The sequence below is a fragment of the Chiloscyllium plagiosum genome, chromosome 20 (genome assembly GCF_004010195.1).
Source record: "Chiloscyllium plagiosum isolate BGI_BamShark_2017 chromosome 20, ASM401019v2, whole genome shotgun sequence".
Classification (NCBI taxonomy): domain Eukaryota; kingdom Metazoa; phylum Chordata; class Chondrichthyes; order Orectolobiformes; family Hemiscylliidae; genus Chiloscyllium; species Chiloscyllium plagiosum.
Genome location: NC_057729.1, coordinates 48851371 through 48859957, shown reverse-complemented (window position 1 = coordinate 48859957; position 8587 = coordinate 48851371).

Genomic DNA, 8587 nt, shown 5'->3' with positions numbered 1-8587 from the left:
TGCCTTTAATCACACTATGCTTTGCCAAATAGTCAAAAATCCTATCCATCAGAATTTTTTCCAAAACTTTGCTGGCCACAGACGTAAGACTGACTGGTCTGTAATTGCCAGGGATTTCCCTATTGCCCTTCTTGAAAAGAGGAACAACCTTTGCCTCCTTCCAATCCTCTGGTACGACTCCTGTGGAGAGTGAAGAGGCAAATATCCTCGCCAGCGGCTTCACAGCCTCTTTTCTCACTTGCCGGAGCAGCCTAGGATAAATCTGGTCTGGCCCTGGGGACTTAACAATCTTAATGTTTTCCAAAATTTCTAGCACATCAACTTCATTAATCTTGATTTGGTCAAGATTGTATCCCAGCTCCTCTAAGTTTTCATTTACAACAAGTTCCCTTTCCTTGATGAAAACCGAACCAAAAAACTCATGTAGGGCTTCTCCTATCTGCTCAGACTCCATGCAAAAGTTCCCTCCGCTACCCCTGATTGGCCCTACCTTCTCCCTGATCATCATTCTCTTAGAAATTCTTCATCAGGAGTCATTCCTTATGAAGAGCTTACGTTTGAAATGTTCAAATCATTCCTGAAATCCCTGAAAATAGGGTTGTGAAGAAGGCATATGGTGTGTTGGCATTTATTGGTACGGGGATTGAGTTTCGGAGCCACGAGGTCATGCTTCAGCTATACAAGACACTGGTAAGGCCGCACCTGGAATATTGCATGCTGTTCTGGTCACCACATTATAGGAAGGATGTGGAAGCTTTGGAAAGGGTTCAGAAGAGATTTACTAGGATGTTGCCTAGTATGGAGGGAAGGTCTTACAAGAAAAGGGTGAGGGAACTGAGGCTGTTTTCAGTGGCGAGAAGAAGGTTGAGAGGTAACTTAATCGAGATGTGTAAAATGATCAGAGGATTAGATAGGCTGGACAGTGAGAGCCTTTTTCCTCAGATGGCGAAGGCTAACACGAGGGGACATAGCTTTAAATTGAGGGGTGATAGATTTAGGACAGATATCGGGGTAGTTTCTTTACTCAGACAATAGTAGGGGCGTGGAACAGCCTGCCTGCAACAGTAGTAGACTCACCAACATTAAGGGCATTTAAATAGGCATTGGACATACATATGGATAATAATGGAATGGTGTAGGTTAGATGCACATCAGATTAATTTCACAGGTTGGCACAACATCGAGGGCCGAAGGGCGTGTATTGCGCTGTAACGTTCTGTGTTCTATTCCCAATGAAAAGCTTATACCCGAAACGTCAACTCTCCTGCTCCTGGGATGCTGCCTGACCGGCTGTGCTTTTCCAGCACCACACTCTTTGACTATCAACCAGGTTCCTACTTGTCTGGAGTCACATGTCGACCATAGACGTCTACAGCATGGAAACAGGCTCTAGCGAGTTTTGAGAAGATTTGTAGCTCAGGTTGATGTTCTGGATGTAGGTTTGCTCGCTGAGCTGGAAGGTTCATATTCAGATGTCACCATATTAGGGAACATCTTCTGTGAGCCTCTGGATGAAGCCTAGTACAGTGATGAAATGTCTGAACATGAACCTTCCAGCTCAGCGAGCAAAGCTACATCCAGAGTCTTCAGCCTGACTTGCTGCCCACTTCTCACAATTAAACTTGTCCTGCTTACCTGCGTTTGATCCATATCCCACCCATGTATCTACCTAAATTATTCTTACATTATTTGTACAAAATTGTACTCACTTCCACCACTACCTCTGGCATCCCAATCTGGACACTCAACACCCTCTGTGTGAAAAAACCATTCCTCTGCACCCTTTTGTATATTTCCTCTCTCACCTTAAACCTATGCCCTCTAGACTCCCCTACCATGGGGAAAAGCTGTTGGCTATCTACTTTATCTATGTCTTTCATGATTTTATAGACCTCTATAAGGTCACCCCTCAGTCTCCTTCAGTCCAGGGAAAAATGTCCCAACTTATCCATCCTCTCCTTATAACTCAAAACTTCCAATCCAGACAGATCAGGTAAGGACAGCAGTCTCTGTCATTAAAGAACACGAGAGAAGCAGATTGATTTACCTGAGTATGGTCATCATTAGACTCTCATTTCCAGATTTTCTTTTAATTAAAATTGATCTCAGATTGCTCTGTGGTGGGATTTGCACATTCACTAGACCTTCTACATGAGCAGACAAGTGATAATACCACTAGGCCAACACCTTTCCTATATATTCTTGCTTTCACAGCAACCCTCCTACTCCACCTTGCAGTAGTCACTGAGGCATCCCAAACAGTTTCAAGCCTCAATATGGGAATTTGGGATGTACTACATAGTTTCCAATACTGGAATTATAAAGAATAGAAGACACAAAATATTGATAATCAACAAAGGAAGGGATAGGGAGAAGCCTTTCGTACAGCGAGTGGCTATGACAGTGCATTTGAACATTTCTCCCACTATCAGCCCATTTCAAGACTTGAAAGTTTTGACTCCTTCATGGGGTTTGTTAGAGTGTGAATACAGCTGTTTTAACCCTGTCCAAGTTCCAAAGTGTTTGTTGCTGCCTTGGATGTCACAACCCCAAAAGTGTATCTTGTGACCCCATTTGGAGTCCCGACCTGACCCCACGTTGGGAAGCCTGTGTTAGGAGCCGGAATGCGCAGTCGACGCAGGGTCATTTAAAAGAAGCTAGAATTATGTGAAAAGGAACAACTAACGTGATGCTGAGGAAAGAGACATGGGCAAGGTACAAAGTTAAATGCAAAAACAATGACTGCAGATGCTGGAAACCAGATTCTGGATGAGTGGTGCTGGAAGAGCACAGCAGTTCAGGCAGCATCCAAGGAGCTTCGAAATCGACGTTTCAAGCAAAAGCCCTTCATCAGGAATAAAGGCAGTGAGCCTGGAGCATGGAGAGATAAGCTAGAGGAGGGTGGGGAGAAAGTAGCATAGAGTACAATGGGTGAGTGGGGAATGGGATGAAGGTGATAGGTCAGGGAGGAGAGGGTGGAGTGGATAGGTGGAAAAGGAGATAGGCAGGTAGGACAAGTCCGGACAAGTCATGGGGACAGTGCTGAGCTGGAAGTTTAGAACTAGGGTGAGGTGGGGGAAGGGGAAATGAGGAAACTGTTGAAGTCCACATTGATGCCCTGGGGTTGAAGTGTCCCAAGGCGGAAGATGAGGCGTTCTTCCCCCAGGCGTCTGGTGGATGTGCAGGTAAAACTTTGAAGGCTCCTTTAGGGCCTTGGATAGAGGTGAAGGAGGAGGTGTGGGCGCAGGTTTTACAGTTTCCTTTAGGGCCTTGGATGTACCTCTAGAAACCTAATGCCTTCAGATAAATGAGCTTTGTAAATACCTAGTAACTTACTTTACGGTCACTAATTCCAGATAAGTAATCAGCCAATGGCATTCTTTCTTGAGACCTGGTACATCTTTGAGGGTAAGAGGCTCAAAGTTGACGTACCTGCTGATTGGAACCAAATTAATATGCAAAGGCACACATTGGTCAATGGATATCAGAGACGGACCTGTCGAGAGTATTCCAGATTGCTATTGACCGACCAGGCAGACTGACTTATTAATAGAATTAAGTTAGGAAAAAAATGGCTGGAAAAACACTAGCACTGAACACAGCATACATTTTCTAGTCTTACCAATAACCAGATGGAAGATTGCTTTGTGGCATTCTGGGAATACTAGCGGTACACAATGTCGGTAATAAATAATCCTGTGCCGAGCATGCCTTTAAGTGTGGAGTTAAGAGGACCATTACACAATGGACATAGGAACAGTTGTAGGCCACTCAGTCCATCAAGTCTGCTTCACCAATCATTGAAATCATGGCTGACCTGGTAACCATCAGAATTCAGAGTTAGGTTTTATTGTTACATGTACAGTAGAACCCCCGTATCCGTGGATTCGGTTTCTGTGGTTTCAGTTATTCGTGGTTTACCTTGGCCCGATAATATTACACGGAACATTCCAGGGGGCTGCCGGGGAGGTAAATTTTCCCTTTAAATAATAGGCTTCGCTACTATCTGCAGTTTTGGGCATCCACGATTGGTCTTGGAACATATCACCCGTGGATACAGGGGCGGGAGGGACACCTGTACTCAAGTACAGGGATTTTGGAGTACAGTGAGAAGTTTACAACGTCTGAATTCATGTTGCCATCTTAGGTTCAAGGTAACTCGATACAAAATCTTTGGTAACCAGTAGAAAAATAAAGAAATAAGTTAAAAGTTCAACATTACACTTTGTGTCAATATAAACAAGAAATAAAGTTAAAAGTTCCAAGTTACAGTCCTTCTTCAGCCATGGGCCTGCAGTTGCTTCACACCGGCCTTTCCCAAAGAGGGCTCAATCTCTCTCCCACACATAAGCCTTCATTCCCTTAACGATTAAAATCTGTCAATGTCAGCCATGAGTGTACTTGGTGACCCAACTTCAACAATCCTCTGCAGTAAAAAATTGCACAGATTCACTACCCTCTGAGAGAAACTATGCCCTTTGGTCCTAGATTATCCCAGGCAGGAGTGCAAAAATTGGACTGGATTGCTATGCCAATATTTCACACCAAAAAGACAGGTTGAATGGCCTCCTTCTCGATGGGATATTTTCCTGATTGCCACCACTGGCACCTCATGGTACCTGTTGCCTCTATCACCAAGTGGCTCAGAGTAAAGGTTGTTTCAGGCAGTTCACTGCCACCAATCTTCCTTTGTTACCTTGTCGAGAGGTCAGGAGGTCATGTTGCAGCTGTAGAGCTCAATGGTTAGGCCACTTTTGGAATATTGCATTCAATTCTGATTTCCTTGCAATAGGAAAGATGTTGTTCAACTTGAAAGCGTGCAGAAAACATTTACAAGGATGTTGCCGGGGTTAGAGGGTTTGAGCTTTAGGGAGAGGATGGATAGGCTGGGACTGTTTTCCCTGGAGCATCGGAAGCTGAGGGGTGACCATATAGAGGTTTATAAAATCATGAGGGGCACGGATAGAGTGAATAGCCAAGGTCTTTTTCCCAGAGTGGGGGAGTCCAAAACTCGAAGGCATAGGTTTAAGGTGAGAGGAGAAAGATTTAAAAGGAACCTGAGGGGCAATATTTTTACACAGAGGGTGTATGGAGGACACTGAAGGTCCAACATCCTTTACTACCAAAGAGGCTGACTCCACCATTGAGTGCACAGACGACACAGGACTCCTGGCCTCGAGTGAAGCCCAGCGCGAACTCCCAGACTTGAGGAAGCCCAGCGTGGACTTCCTGCTCTAGAAGGACTGTAATGCTGAACCTTCACCTTTGTTTCTTTATTCCTCTAATTCATACCAAAGATTTTGTACCTAGGTATCTTTGTACCTAAGATGGCATCGGAAATGGTGACTTTGTACAGTTTTCACTGTACTCATGTATCCCTGTACTTAAGTACATGTGACAATAAATCTAATTCTAATTCTACAAAAATTGACTCATCGACTCATAGAGTCATGCAGCACAGAAACTGACCCTTCGGTCCGAATCGTTTGTGCTGACCAGACATCAAAAATCAGTCTTATAGGAAGAAAGAGATATTCATTATCATGGATGTCACAATGCATGATGGTTGCCACACTTGGGCCAAGGGCATTCGAAGGATATGAGATAAGTATCTCAAGCAGAACAGTATAGCCGTTCACAAGGATCGGTCAGCCAGCAGTGATTGTATCTTATTTATATAGCTGAGAGAGTTGTGTGGAGGCACTGCAAGATCCTTATCTCATTACATAGAACATAGAACATAGAAGAATACAGCGCAGTACAGGCTCTTTGGCCCTCGATGTTGCGCCGATCCAAGCCCACCTAACCTACACTAGCCCACTATCCTCCATATGCCTACGGAACCATCATTCCAAATGTTTGACTGGGACAAATCCAATGAGGGGATGCCGTGATGTTAATGGTTCACAGACCAATCAAGGTCAAGTTCAGGACCGAGATTACCAACCCTCAAATAAAAGACCCATTTATCTTCCAAGTTCAAGGATAACACATTCTGGAAAGATTGTGAAATGTCCAGATCACCTGGATTTGTGAAGCTTCATGAGGGGCATGGGTAGCAAGGTATTTTCCTCAGGGTAGGGGAATCCAAACTTAGAGGTTACAGGTTTAAGGTGAGAGGGAAAGATTTCAAAAGGACATGAGGAGTAACCTTTTCACACAGAGGATGGTGCCTGTATGGAATGAGCTGTCAGAGGAAGTGGTGGAGTGTGGGACAATAATGACATTTAAAAAGTATTTGTATTGGTATATGAATAGGAAGGGTTTAGAGAGATTATGGCCCCCAACAACTGGCAAATGGGACCAGGTCAGATTGGGATGTCTGGTCAACAAGGTTGAGTTCGACCAAAGGATCTGTTCCTCAGCTCTATGACTTGGTGGGAGTTGGTGTGGTAGCTAATATAATACAATTACATACAAGAATGTATCCCCAGTGTGTACTAGCTTATTTTGGGGCTGGTTAGCTCAGTTAGCTGGATGGCTGGTTTGTGTTGCAGCGTGGGTTCAGTTCCTATGCCAGCTGAGTTCACCTGCTTTCTTAACCTTGTCCCTTATCTGAGGTGTGGTAACCCTTAAGTTAAACTACCACCAGCCATCTCTCTCTAACGAGAGAGTAGTTCTCTGGGACTGTGGTGACTTTATCTTTACAACCATTAACTAACTACAGAAAAAAAACAACTTGGGGAGAATCTATTGTATATGGTAATGGTTCTGAAGGAGGTCATCTTATTACATTGAGCTCTGCCCAATCAGATGAGTTCACATACAGTCTGGGTTTTACATACGTCAGAGGGAGCAGATGTGTTCCATACAATTCCTGTGAGTCCTAATAATTATATCTAACTAACAATGTAATTGGACTTACTGCTATCATGCAATAAACTAGCTTGTTAACGAAGTATAGTGCTCTTATAGTCCACTGCCAGAACCAGCTGAAAGACCCTAAAGCTAAATGTGGCCCATCAGTTGACACAATCACATCAGGGTATCCCACATGTAGCAAATATTTCATGCAATATTAAAGGCTTGTTTATGAGGATAGATTAAATTTGGAGGTGCTGGTGTTGGACTGGGATGTACAAAGTTAAAAATCATACAACCACCTGATGAAGGAGCAGCGCTCCAAAAGCTAATGCTTCCAAATAAAGCTGTTGGAATCTAACCTGGTGTTGAATGATTTTTAACGAGGATCGATTGGGCAATTTAGACGAAACTCACTAGAGTTTAGAAGAATGACAGGAGATTTAACTGAGATATATAAGATGCTAAAAGGGATTGACAAAGCAGATGTAGAGTGGATGCTTCCCTTTGTGGTCATAGTCTTAGCTAAGAGATGGCAGTTTCAAAACAGAGGTGAGGAGGAATTACTTTTGTCACAGGTTGCAAATCTGTTGAATTTACTGCTCCAGAGTTTAGTGGATGATGGGAAACTTAAAATATAAAGCAAGTGATAGCCAGATGTTTAATTAGTAAGGGATAAAGGGTTATGGAGAACAGGCAAGAAATTGGAAATGGAGGCCAAGATGAGATTAACCATGATCGCATTAAAAGCAAGAACAGGCTCGAGGGGCTGAATTGTCCATTCCTATTCCGAGTTCTTATGTTCTAAGACCATAATAAGTACCTCTGTGTTTAAACTTCACTTATACCCACTGAAAAATTGGTTGGCAGCAATAAGGTAAATGTGTCCATCAAACATAAATGGGTCTGTTTCCATGGAGAAAATAGTTGGCAATACTGACTTTCATTGTTCAAGACTCGCACAAATAGCACAAATCATTATGAGGTAGTCAGTCATCTTGGAGATTCCTGACCAGCACATTGAAGAGCAAGCCACCATATCATGGTAGCCTCAGTGTAAAATTCAATTCCCTGTTGGTCTCGTGGTTAGGATTTGGTACTTTCATCACCAACTTGATCCCTGATCAGGGAATGTAGCACAAAGGTTCTTGTGGCACAGTGGTAGTATCCCTACTTTTCAGCTGGAAGGCCAAGGTTCAAGTCTCAGCACCCCACTATGAACTGGTTGATTTGAAAATATCCACAATTTAATTTCACTAATAAATTCTTTATCATTCATTGTAAAGCTGTCAACTGCTGCTCTGCAGAGCATGTCATGGAGTCATAGAGATGTACAGCATGGAAACAGACCCTTTGGTCCAACCCGTCCATGCCGACCAGATGTCCCAACCCAATCTAGTCCCACCTGCGAGCACCGGCCCATATCCCTCCAAACCCTTCCTATTCATATACCCATCCAAATGCCTCTTAAATGTTGCAATTGTACCAGCTTCTACCACTTCCTCTGGCAGCTCATTCCATACACGCAGCACCCTCTGTGTGAAAAGGTTGCCCCTTAGGTCTCTTTTATATCTTTCCCCTCTCACCCTAAACCTATGCCCACTGGTTCTGGACTCCCCGACCCAGGGAAAAGACTTTGTCTATTTATCCTATCCATCCCCCTCATAATTTTGTAAACCTCTATAAGGTCACCCCTCAGCCTCCGACGCTCCAGGAAAACAGCCCCAGCCTGTTCAGCCTCTCCCTATAGCTCAAATCCTCCAACCCTGGCAACATCCTTGCAAAT